Source organism: Schistocerca piceifrons, chromosome X (genome assembly GCF_021461385.2).
Source record: "Schistocerca piceifrons isolate TAMUIC-IGC-003096 chromosome X, iqSchPice1.1, whole genome shotgun sequence".
NCBI classification, from domain to species: Eukaryota; Metazoa; Arthropoda; class Insecta; order Orthoptera; family Acrididae; genus Schistocerca; species Schistocerca piceifrons.
The window spans coordinates 755,775,339-755,788,026 of NC_060149.1; positions in this window are offsets into that span (position 1 = coordinate 755,775,339).

A 12,688-nucleotide genomic window follows, 5' to 3' on the forward strand; every position below is an offset into this window, starting at 1 on the left:
TCAAGAGTCTACCAGTTCAGTTCTTTCAACATCTGAGTGACACTCTCCCATAGGCCAAACACCTCCTGTGATCATTTATGCTTCCCTTCTCTGAATATATTCAATACCTATTTGGTATGGGTCCCACCCATCTGATCAGCATTATAGAATGGGCCAAACAAGTGGTTTGTAAGCAATTTCTTTCAGAGACTGATTGCACTTCTCCAGTATTCTATCAATAAACTGAAGTCTGCCACCTGCTTTACCCATGACTCACTTTATGTGAAGTGCAGTTTTACATTTAAAGCAAGTTTTCAGGCTTTGCACCTCTCTGAAATCTGATCAAGATCAGACTGAATATTTAAGCAGCTCCTTTCAGACAGTACTTCATTACAGATACTGCATCATCTCACTGCATCTGAGGTCACTATTAATGTTGTGTTCAAGATCATTAATATACAACATAAATAGGAAGGGTCTCAGCACACTTGCCTGTGGCACACCTTAAATTTACTTCTGCATCTGATGATGACTCTCAATCTGAGATAATATGCTGCATCCTCCCTACCAAAAAATCCTCAATCTAGTCACAAATTTCACTTGATACCCTATATGATCGTACTTTTGACATCAAGCATAGTTGTGGTATTGAGTCAAATGGGTTTTGGAAATATAGAAATACTGCATCTATCTGCCTGCCTTGATCCAAAGCTTTCAGTATCTCACGTGAGAAAAGTACGAGTTGAGTTTCATACTATGGAAGTTTTCAGAATCCATGCTGGTTGGCACGGAGGATGTTATTCTGTTTAAAATAATTCATTATGTTTGAGCTCAGAATATGTTCTAAGATTCTACAACAAATGTAATGTTCTTCTTCAGTAGAGGATAGTTTTGGCTTATTCAGTGTGAAAGCTTGTTTTTGCCATGTTTTACAATCATGGAAAAGTTCATTTCTGTGCAATAGACATGGATTTTCAGTTTCATATATTTTTAATGAGTGCAGTACAGGTAGTATCATAAATGCACACAAATGGAAGGAATACAATTCCCGTTTTTAAGTGTAGTGATTTAGAAAATTTCCTTCTTCGTACTTTCCCATTACTCTTAAAACTTTTTCTGTGGACAAATATTTTTATACTGGATGTTGTATAGCTTCACAATATAATACAGTATTTTAAAATGGGATGAATCAAAGCAAAATAAATATCTTCAGTGTTTGTGGCAGCAACTTTAGGTGCTCTTATTAGTTAAGGCCTAGCAGACAGCACTTACCTTTTTCAAGACTTTTAAATTTGTCTTTCCCACCTAAGATCATCCTGGAAACAAAACCCTAAAAATTTTTTGCTGTTTACTGACTAAATAGATTTGTAATTGAAATGTATTTTTATGTCCTGGTTATTGTTATTTCTTGGATTGTTGAATTTCAATGCTACTGTTTTGTTTTAATTCACAATAAGGTTAGTTTCGTTGCACTACTCCAGTTACTGAGAGCTTTTGGAGTGTGTCGACATTTTTACCACTGATTAAAACATTGGTATCACCTAGAAACTGAATAATATGTTGAAGATATTTATTAGATCATTTACACACAGCAGAAATAATATGGGTCCAGGTACAGATTCTTGTGCTACATCATATTAAATATCTTTATAGAGAAAACAATCTTACTTAATTGGAATTTCCATAAAATTACATTTCAACTGCCTGTTTATGTCCATTTCTTTATCACTTAATGGCTGTGATCCTGACGCACATGTTGTGGAATTTGTAAACTAATGTTTTATAGGCAAACATATTAAAAGCCTTCAACAACTCAAGATATATACCTGTGATATGTTCACCATCATCTAAATTATGGAGGACTTTACTTAAAAATTGTGTCACGAAAAGAGTAGATGCTCATACAGGACATCTGAGAACATCTTTTAAGAAAATTTTATAGTTCTTTCCAGAAAGCACATAATAATACATAATTCGCTACATCTTCTTCTTCCCTTTCTTGAATAGCAGATTGAATGTTATTTTCCTTATAGAAGTAGGGAAAGAGCCAGTTGGTAATGAACTATTGTACAAACTGGAGTTCTGAATAAAGTAATCTGGGATGCTACCTATACTTTAGAGGATATCTTGGCTATAAATTTCTAATTATTTTTAAAATTTTTCTGCATTATCTAGAACATGAAAGTCAAAGGCAGGGATATTGTTGGAGTGATCTGCTAATGTATGACTACTATTATGCCATGATTTGAACAATTAGTTACTGACCGTATTTCTGAAAAATATATACGGAAGGTGCTCATAATTATTCCTGGAGTAGTAATTTTTACATCATTATGATATAACCATATATTGCAATTTTATGGACTTTAATCATCTGTTTGCTTTTTTGCTATTTTTGATACAGCTATTTTCGTCCAGTTATTGGCAGTTCTGATAAAATTATTGTTTGCTATTTTTTGTCTCATTTATAACATAGCTAAGTAGCATTTGTACTTATTGAATAACTGGTCAAATTTGTTAGCTGATTAGTAGTTTTTAATGTATCATAGGGTCTTTGCTTTTCTGCTTCTCGTTGTTGTTGTCTTCAATCCAAAGACTAGTTTGATGGAGGTCTCCACGTTACTCTATTCTTAGCAAGCCTCTTCATCTCTGAGTAACTACTGCAACCTACATCCTTCTGAACCTCCTTGCTGTATTCATCTCTTGTTCTCCCTCTATGGTTTTTACCCCCCCCCCCCCCTCCCACACACACACACACTTCCCTCCAGTACTAAATTGGTGATCCTTTGGAGTCTCAAAATGTGTCCTACTACCAACAAATTCATTCTTCTAGTCAGGTTGTGAAACAAATTTCTTTGCTCCCCAATTCTGTTCAGTACTTCCTCATTAGTTACATGATCTATCCATCTAACGTTCAGCATTCTTGTGTAGCACCACATTTCTAAAGCTTCTTTTCTCTTCTTGTCTAAGACATTTATCACCCACGTTTCAATTCCACAAATGTCTACATTCCAAACAAATACTTGCGGGTGATGGAGGAGCCGGACGACAGTTTATCGCCACAACTGAAGAAACAATTGAGCGTTCACGTGAAATGATTCTCTTAGACAGACGATTAACTATTGACGAAGTGGCACATTGTGTGAAAATTAGTCACGGTTCTGCCTGCGAAATCATCTACAACAGACTTGGGTTTCATAAAGTTTGTGCAAGATGGGTCCCAAAACTACTCACACAGTTGCATAAACAAATGCGCTTGGACATCTGCAAAAAACATTTGGATCGCTTTGGTAACGAAGGGGACAACTTCTTAGACAGCATCATTACTGATGACGAAACATGGATCCATCATTACGAGCCAGAGAGTAAACGGCAGAGTATGGAATGGAAACATCCAAATTCTGTGCAAGAAAAAGTTCAAGACCCAACTGTCCGCAGGAAAACTGATGCTTACGGTTTTTTGGGACGCACAAGGTCCAGTACTGGAACATTATGGGGAAACGGGCACACAATAAATAGTGTACGTTACAGTGAGATGCTTACTGCCAGGCTACAATTCGAAGCAAACGCCGGGGATTGCTGTCAAAATGTGTTATGTTGTTGCACGACAATGTCCGTCCGCATACTGCTGTCCACACTGCTGAAACGCTCCAGAAACTCAAATTTGAAGTACTGGATCATCCTCCATATAGTCCCGATCTTGCCCCTTCTGTCACTTGTTTGGTCCACTCAAACAGTCATTAAGGGGCCATCGATTTGCCTCGGACGAAGCAGTGAAAGAAGCAGTGCATTTCTGACTCGCAGCTCAACTGAGAACCTTCTTTTTTGAGGGCATCAGGAAGCTTGTACAACGATGGAACGCAAGAAACTGTGTCGAAAAATGATGTTCTTGTAAGTTTCCTATTTTATTACAATAAAATTTTATAACTAGTTTGCGGATAATAATTGACTTAACCCTCGTAGATCAAGAAAAAGTAGAGAAGTTTCAATTTATATTGTAATTTGATATTTATTTTATTTCTTCAACATGAAAGAAAGAATCCCATAATTTCTACATTAATGTAACTGTTAGTCTTGGAGACATGAACTTTTTGACACTTCATTTACGTAGCTAGCTGTAGCTGTTCGTGAAATATTTTAATTTTCCGTCAAATGACTAATTAAAATTTTTTTTAATTATACTGATTACTTTCAGAAATTTTTGTTTTCAGAATCAGACCTCACGCTCGTTGGTTTTATACCTCATTTGTCCATTACCAACTCTTCGTTTGGCTATGAAAATCCGGACAGAAATCCACTGTGTAATTTTTAGGGAGTGTTGTTTTCCCACTGCTTAAACATTTGACCAAAAAACGGGTCACTGTCATGTGTTTGAACAACTTTGTTGTTGACAACATGCTAAATAAAGCTCGTGCCATATCTGCTGCATGTACTTTTTACTTATAGGTAGTATCACATCAAATTCACAAACATACAACATGTTCATGAGGATAACAACTGAAATTCTCACCAATAAATGCGCCAGTCAACATCGAATTATGCGTCGCATTTGTGTGAAGCCTGATATAGTTTTCCAAGGACTGTTGTATAACTGGAACCTGTCTATAACCGCAAGTAACTTGACCTGAAATCCTCCGTCACGCCTCTCGTCTTTGTTTGCTGTTTTTGTGGGAGGCTGAAAACGGAGAACAATAGATTGTGAGGCGCTAGGGTTGCGCATGTCAGTCAGTGAAAGACACCATTCCTACCCGAGATGCATTAATTAAGTTCCAGCTCTGCTCATAGCACATGATCAGAAGTTAGTTAGCAAGGTCTTTTTAAAGGTGCTGACATCACTATAAAGTTGTCGAAGGGTGGACGGCGGGTCGTCGTTAGTGTTTAAAATCAGTGCAAACCGAGAGCAACCGGAGTGTACTCGATTGTCACGAAATGAAATATCGAAGCTTGCAATTATATTTTTATTAAAAAGCTGGTATTTTATGAAGTGACTCCCAGTAGCTTATTTAGTTCAAGGTACTAAATCATAGAGCGTTTGATGTGCTTATGAGACGCTAGATGCTACTTGCTAGGCTGTTTAGATACCAGTTTGCTGTTAATTGCTGTTGGTTCAAGAAAGGACCTGTTGATAAGTTTCAGTGAGCTGCTATCTCATATCATTTAATCGCTTACATATCAGGATAATAAAAGTCAGAGAAAGAACGAAGGTCAGAGTTTAAGCTCAGTTTAAGAAAGGGTAAAGGAAAAGGCCGTACCCTGCTTAAGGAACGACCCTGGCTCTCCAAGAAGTAATTTCAGGAAAACTACGCTCCTCTCAACAACAACAACAACAACAGTAACCCATTTAGGCCAGAGAAGAAGCAATTCATTCTGCGCTGTAAACGCTCCTCTCAACAACAACAGTAACCCAGTTAGGTCAGAGAAGAAGCAATTCATTCTGCGATGTGAAGGCTTTCCGCGTTCTAGGACACATGGAATATGACATTGTTCGGTACTGTTCTGAAGCTCCCTGTAATTTCACCGACTGGGGCTCATAATAGCATACTAATCTATATAGATTACCAGTTAATAATAAGACCGGTGCATATGTGGCCCGAGAAAAAACCTTGATGACCACTGCCTTATCGGATTACTTCATTGCCCGGCTGTCTGTCCGTCTGCGAAGGCTCTTTTTTCTCAGGAACGGCTCGAGGTATAGATATATCAAGTTAAAATTTATGTCAAATACCAAGGTCAATGGTCGATCCTTGGCGGTCTAAAAATTGAAGCTTCTAAGTCAATGCTATCAAACGATACCGCCACTTGTGTCTCATATTTGGATACTCGGTAACTCATTCATCGAGACCTATAGATGAATTACACAGGGTGGTCGGAAATTCCCGTTACAAACTTCTAGGACATGTAGAGGGTGGTTGAGTAAATAACATTTTGAATAGGAACCCATGTCCGGAAACGTATCGTTTCCGTTCTACGACAGTTTCAATGCAGATGATTATCTCTCCACACCCACGTGAGGAATGTACTTAGGCGTGACCCACCACAATTGTTGCGATCCATTTGAAAAGAATACTGACTCATTCCGTTATTACTTACGCATTTGCATTACAACTTTTAATTTACATTAGTCGACAACAGCATCTACGGCACCAGCCGCAACGTACCGATGCATTACAACAGCGGCTCGATGTGGCGACCACAACGCTGTTATACACATTGTACCTCCGAAGCATGTTCTGGTACACTCTCTCCATCTCACCAGGTGTCTCTTCAGTGTCTTGTGCAGCGGCCACAACTCGTGCCAGCAGATCTTCCTCTGTCTCTAGAGGTGTCTCATAAATTAGGCTCTTCATATGACCCCACAAGAAGTAGTCCATAGGGGTTAAATCCGGCGATCGTGGCGGCCACGCAGTTGGACCACCACGGCCTATCCATCTTTCACCATACCGTCTGTAGAGATGTCTCCGGACAGCCAGTGAAAAGTGAGGTTGTGCTCTATCATGCTGAAACCACATTTCCTGACAGACATTCAATGGCACAGTTTCCAAGAACGGGTCCATTACGTGTCGTAGGAAGACTAAGAATGCGGGACCCGTGAGCTTGGATGGAAGGAAGTATGGTCCAATCACATGACCGTCCAGAATACCTGCCCACAAGTTAATTCCAAACCTGTCTTGAAATCCCTGAACATGCGTGGCATGAGGGTTTTCGTCCGCCCAGACATGGCTATTTCGAGGATTCAGAACACAATCCCTTGTGAACCTACATTCACCTGTGAAGAGAACTTGACATGGAAACAGGGTCGCGCCGATGCAACGGTGCAGGAACCATGTGCAGAAGGCGACGCGTTGTGGAAAGTCTACTGGACCCATAGCGTGTACGCTTTTTAAGTGGTACGGATGTAACTGTTGCTCATGCAGGACGTCCAAGACGGTACTGTGACTAACAGACATTGCACGCGCAATTGTTCTCGAACTCTTTGATCGGCTATCTTCAATGCGACGCAGTACACCTGCTTCAAACTCAGGAGTGCGGCGTCGTCGTGGAGCACCACAGTCCTGCCTCCTCACGGTGAAGGTAGCCGTTGTGTAACTTGGGCAAACAGTTTGTGCGATGGAGTGTGACGGTGTGGAAAACGTTCGTGATACAGCCGACTAGCAGCTCTTCCGTTACCTCCACTTCGCCATACACAAGGAGCATGTCTGTGTATTCCGCAAACGTATACTGCATCATGTTTCCTCTATCAGTGATGCACAGGTGTTGACTCGGTCTCATAGCAAAGCGGACAATAAGTGACATCTGGGGATCGTTTGACGCAGTACACGTCATCGTGTCTACCCTTTTGCATACCAGGACAGGGAACTCTGAGACGTTTCTCTTGCCCTAAGCAGATGTTGACGAGGTACACATCTGAATTGAAACTGTCGTAGAACGGAAACGATACGATTCCGGAAATGGGTTCCTATTCAAAATGTTATGCACTCACTACGCTCTACATGTCCTAGAAGTTTGTAACGGGAATTTCCGACCACCCTGTATATGCATAACAAAATTTGTACGGAACCTTCAGAACACGAGTCCGGTTTTTATTATTCGTGAGTCTCTGCTGTTGGTTCGGTTACTACGAGCATAAAGGAGTTAATAAACTCGACATTGTGTCTCTAAGAATCCATCTATCTTCATTAGAGCGGTACTACATTTCAAGAACTGCTCGGTAGTGACCATCGGAGCCATATTTATAACTCACAATAACTTGTATCGATCAACAACCGAAAATAGAAGAGCGGTTATGATCCAGATTTGATTTTCAGCAACTGTAACATCTATGAGCATTGCACACAGGTGGTAGTAGTTTTATGCATCAGCGGAGCACTTTTACAAGGATCACATGTCGTGATATTACAGTTTAAGAACAAAGAAATAAGTCATAGAAAGAGAAATTTATACAGGGCGTATCATAATTAATGGCGTAAACGCATACAGTTGAAAGTACACGATACTAGAAGCAAAAAAGTCGCAGTAAACATAGAGTCGAAAATGCATACCTTAAAGAGCCACGAGCAATTTTTCATCTTCGATACTGTGAAGCAAATCTCTTCTACTGAAAGCTCTTTGCTTTCCATATTTTGGGAAATGGTAATGTGGACCAAAACAAGAAAAAATGTCCAGTAATCGTGTGCTCTAAAATGCATACTTTAAGAGCTATGAGCACGTGCTCATCTTCGCTACTTGGAAACACAACTCTTCTACTCAACAATTGCTCATAACTTTTAAGGTATACATTTTGGATCAAATGTTTACTGGACATTTTTTCTTGTTCTGGTCCATACTACTATTTCCCAAAATATGGAAAGCAAAGAGCTTGCAGTAGAAGAGATTTGCTTCACAGTATCGAAGATGAAAAATTGCTCGGAGCTCTTAAGGTATGCAGTTTCGACCCTATGTTTACTGAGACTTTTTTGCTTCTAGTATTGTGTACTTTCAACTGTATGTATTTCGCCATTAATTATGATACACCCTGTATTCAACTGTATGCGTTTACGCCATTAATTATGATACACCCTGTATACTACTTTGACAAGGATGGGTCAGATAGGCTGCCGTGGCCGCACTGTACGAACCATCACTGCATTTGCCTGAAGTAATTTACGGAAACTACTGAAAACTTAAACCAGGACAGCCGGTTGGGGATTTTATCCTTCGTTTTCTCGAATACGAGACCAGTCTGTTAGCACAAGCGCAGCATAGTTCAGTTTATCCCTTGCGTTCAATATTGTTTAGTACATACATTCTAGAAATAAGTTATTCAGTAACAGCTAGTGCTACACTGAAAATGGAAATGAGCGATTGGCGTCATTGGCCGGGAGGCCCCTTACGAAGCAGGTCCGGCCGCCTTGGTGCAGGTCTTATTACCTTCGACGCCACATTGGACGACCTGCGCGCCAGATGGGGATAAAATGAAGATGAAGACAACACAACATCCAGTCCCTGAGCGGAGAAAATCCCCGACCCAGCCGGTAACCTAACCATATAGAATCACCATATAGAATATACTGCTTAATAGTGTTTTACTACTGTTTTGAGTAAGTTTATGGTAAACTTTCTAACCTTCACAGGCAATTTACTGCGCAATGTTATTCCTTGGTAGAAAGTACTGTTTCTGACAGAGCTCTTTGTGCAGAACCGTAATTACAAAGGATTTTTGTGTGTACAACTGATTGGTAAATGTACTTACGTGGTGGAGCTAAAATTGCAATGTACTGCACTGATCTTTAGAATGAGCCCGATTAAAATTTTTTTGTTATTATTCTTGTTACTCTTTTCTGTAGATTAAAAACTGTGATCATGTTTTGTGCGTTGGTTCAGCTTCAGGAAAGCTGAAAATTCCTGGCAGACTAAAACTGTGCGCCGGACCGAGACTCGAACTCGGGACCTTTGCCTTTTTCGGGCAAGTGCTCTACCAACTTTTTTTGTTTTTTATTTTTTCTTGTTGTTTCGTTGCGTTTGGTCTGGGGGGACGTCACAAGACTTCCGTTCAAGTTGATCGTTGATTCCTTTACTCAGTTTTATTTATTTATTTATTTTTTATTACAGAGGGCGAGCAGCCCTCTGACCGAACACGCTGAGCTACCGTGCCGGCGCCAACTGAGCTACCCACGCACGACTCACGCCGCGTCCTCATAGCTTTACTTCTGCCAGTACCTCGTCTCCTACCTTCCAAACTTCACAGAAGCTCTTTTGCTAACCTTGCAGAACTAGCACTCCTGGAAGCAAGGATATTGCGGAGACATGGCTTAGCCACAGCCCGGGGGTTGTTTCCAGAATGAGATTTTCACTCTGCAGCGGAGTGTGCGCTGTTATGAAACACGACTAGCAAAATTTTACAGAAATTATGCAAGCAGAAACATCCACCTTCGAACAAACTCTGAAATGAAAGAATGTATTGGTTAATGTTGTAGACGCAGCAGAATGTCAGTGCGTCGCCTCTGTAGAAACTGAGCGATATAAAGAGTAACGCAATGCTTTTTGTACACGATGTAGTTATATAGAGAGAAGTACGAGGGGCGTTCAGCGTGTAATGCAAACCATTTTTCTCTCGGCCAGTTTCGGTTGAAAAAATACGTAATTTGTAGTGGGACATCGTGGAATACTCCAGGTTGAACTCCTACAGTTTCATGAAGTTCCAATACGTGGCAGGGCTATACGTAGCCTTCAAACTGACGCCTGTAACGGAAGTCCGATTCAACCAGAGAGCAGTCATTGAGTTTTCTTTTGGCGGGAAACCAAAGCATCGCATATATTCATAGGCGCTTGCAGAATGTCAACGGAGAGCTGGCAGTGAATAAAAGAAAGGTGAGTCGTTGGACGAGGCGTCTGGGTTCACCGCATCAAGGTTGCGCAAACCTGTCCGATTTCCCGCATATCGACCGGCCTCACACAGATGTGACTCCTGTAACGTTGGAACGTGCGGACACTCTCATTCGAGGTGATCGACGGACCGCAATCAAACGCCTCGCAACACAGCTGGATGATAGGGCGGTTATTGGCTCAGCAAAGACGTTGTCTCCGACGTCGGTCAGTAGAGAGGTGCAATGCAGGCATACAAGCTGGGCCACTTAGGTGGCGTAAGGCCGCCGCACTGAACGAAGATTATATTGAAAAACAGTGTATTGTAGCCAAACGAGTGGGAATAATGTGGTGTATTTGAATCCTGAATAACACCTACCTGGTCTCAGATTGTTTTCTTTATTGTTATTTTATGCCCCCCTCGCCCCCTGCACAAATATTCAGTCAGATCCTGCTAAGATTTCAAAGTGGTGCGAAGCCTAGCAGGTGGCTTTAAATTTTCAGAAATGAACACTGCACACGCGAAAAAACGCATAAACAGTGTACGCTATGGCTATTATATTAATGAGTCACAACTGGAATTAGTCAAATCGTACAAATACCTGAGTATAGCAATCTACGGGTATATGAAAAGGATTTATCCCATAGACTCACTCGTAGGTTAAGCAGGTCTCAGAAAAGGGTTCACTGGCGGGATAGTCGGAAAGTTCACTTAGCCTGCAAAGGAAATTTCTTGCAAAACACTCATCTGATGCATCCTAGAATATTGTTCAAGTGTGTGGGACCTATGCTAAATAGAGTTAACACGCTGTATTCAACGGACTGTCACAGACGAGTCACGGGAAAGCGTCACGGAGACGCTGAGAAACCTGAACTGTCAGACAATGAAGGAAACACGCCAACTAACCCACGAAAGTCTACTTCCAAAGCTTCGACAACCAGTATGAAGTGGGGAATGTAGTAACATACTTCATCTCCAGAAGTGTCGTTCCCGCAGCGACCACCAAGGCAATATTAGCCCATTACACTCCGTAATGCAGGCACAGGGGGTCTCCGTGCGCACTTATTAAATCGCCGCCGCCAAAGAGAATTTCGGGAGTCTCTTTGCGGCAATAATGAGGGCACAGACTAACAATCAGGGTATATATTAAAACGAAAAGTGGCCTTTCTTTCAACTATATTTACATGAGCATCACAATACAAAACTTTTCACTGTGTGTTGTTTTTTGAAACTCTTCAGGGTGGACTGTTTGCATCGTCATTTCACTCGAATTGTTTACAAGTGAACACTGTTATCATCAAAATCATTGTCACCCTCGTTTTTACTTAGGCATTACTCTAAAAGCTCTTCAATCTCTTCCTGAGAAAGGACTGTGCGCGAAGAACTAGCCACTTTGCGCCTACTGACTTGTACGCAGTAATTACAGCCTTTCCCTCTACATGACTATCCGCCCCTTTAGCTGATTGGTCATCGCGTCTGACTGACATACAGCTGGCTCGGGTTTCATTCCCTGCCGGGTCGGAGATTGTCTCAGTTCGGGTAGTGGATATTGTGTTGTCCTCATCATCATTTCGTCATCATCGACACGCAAGCCGTCCAATGCGGCGTCAACTGAAAAGTCTCGCAACTCGGCGCCAGAACTGTCCCAGGTGGGATCTCCGGCCAAAAATGCCTCACGATAACTTAATTTTTCATTTTCTCAACACAACTGCTACAGTTTGACACAGAGTTGACACAGGCGTCTCTAGATGATAGTACTATGCCGTATTGATACCTACTACAGTCAAATTCGAGAATGACACATGTGAGAGCTAAAGAAAATCGTATCGAATGAGGCTCGACATCAGAACAGAAAACAAAATTCGCAATGTCGAGCGCCACTCGCCGCTGGAGTGGAAAGGGAGAGACCATCAAGACAATATTAACGTGCGCAGAGCCAATTAAGTAATCGTCCTTCCCACGCTCAATACGCGAATGGAAATCCTAATAAATGGTAGAGGGGAAAGTATCCTCTGCCATAGTCTTCACAGTGGTTGGCAGACTATGGAAGTAGATGTAAAATTCGCAAACTGTCAAGAGTCACATTGGGGCTCACAGCTCGAATAATCAGTGCTTCAGCAAGGGTGTCGTGTTTTCCTGGCGCTGAATATGCCCCCCCCCCCCCCCCCCCCCCCAGTCTGGTACATCTCATATCAGGCAAAGAGAAACAGTAATCAACCAGAAATGTAATACGCCTGGTTGCTAGGTAACTACACTACTGGCCATTAAAATTGCTACACCACGAAGATGACGTGCTACAGACGCGAAATTGAACCGACAGGAAGAATATGCTTGGATATGCAAATGATTACCTTTTCAGAGCATTCA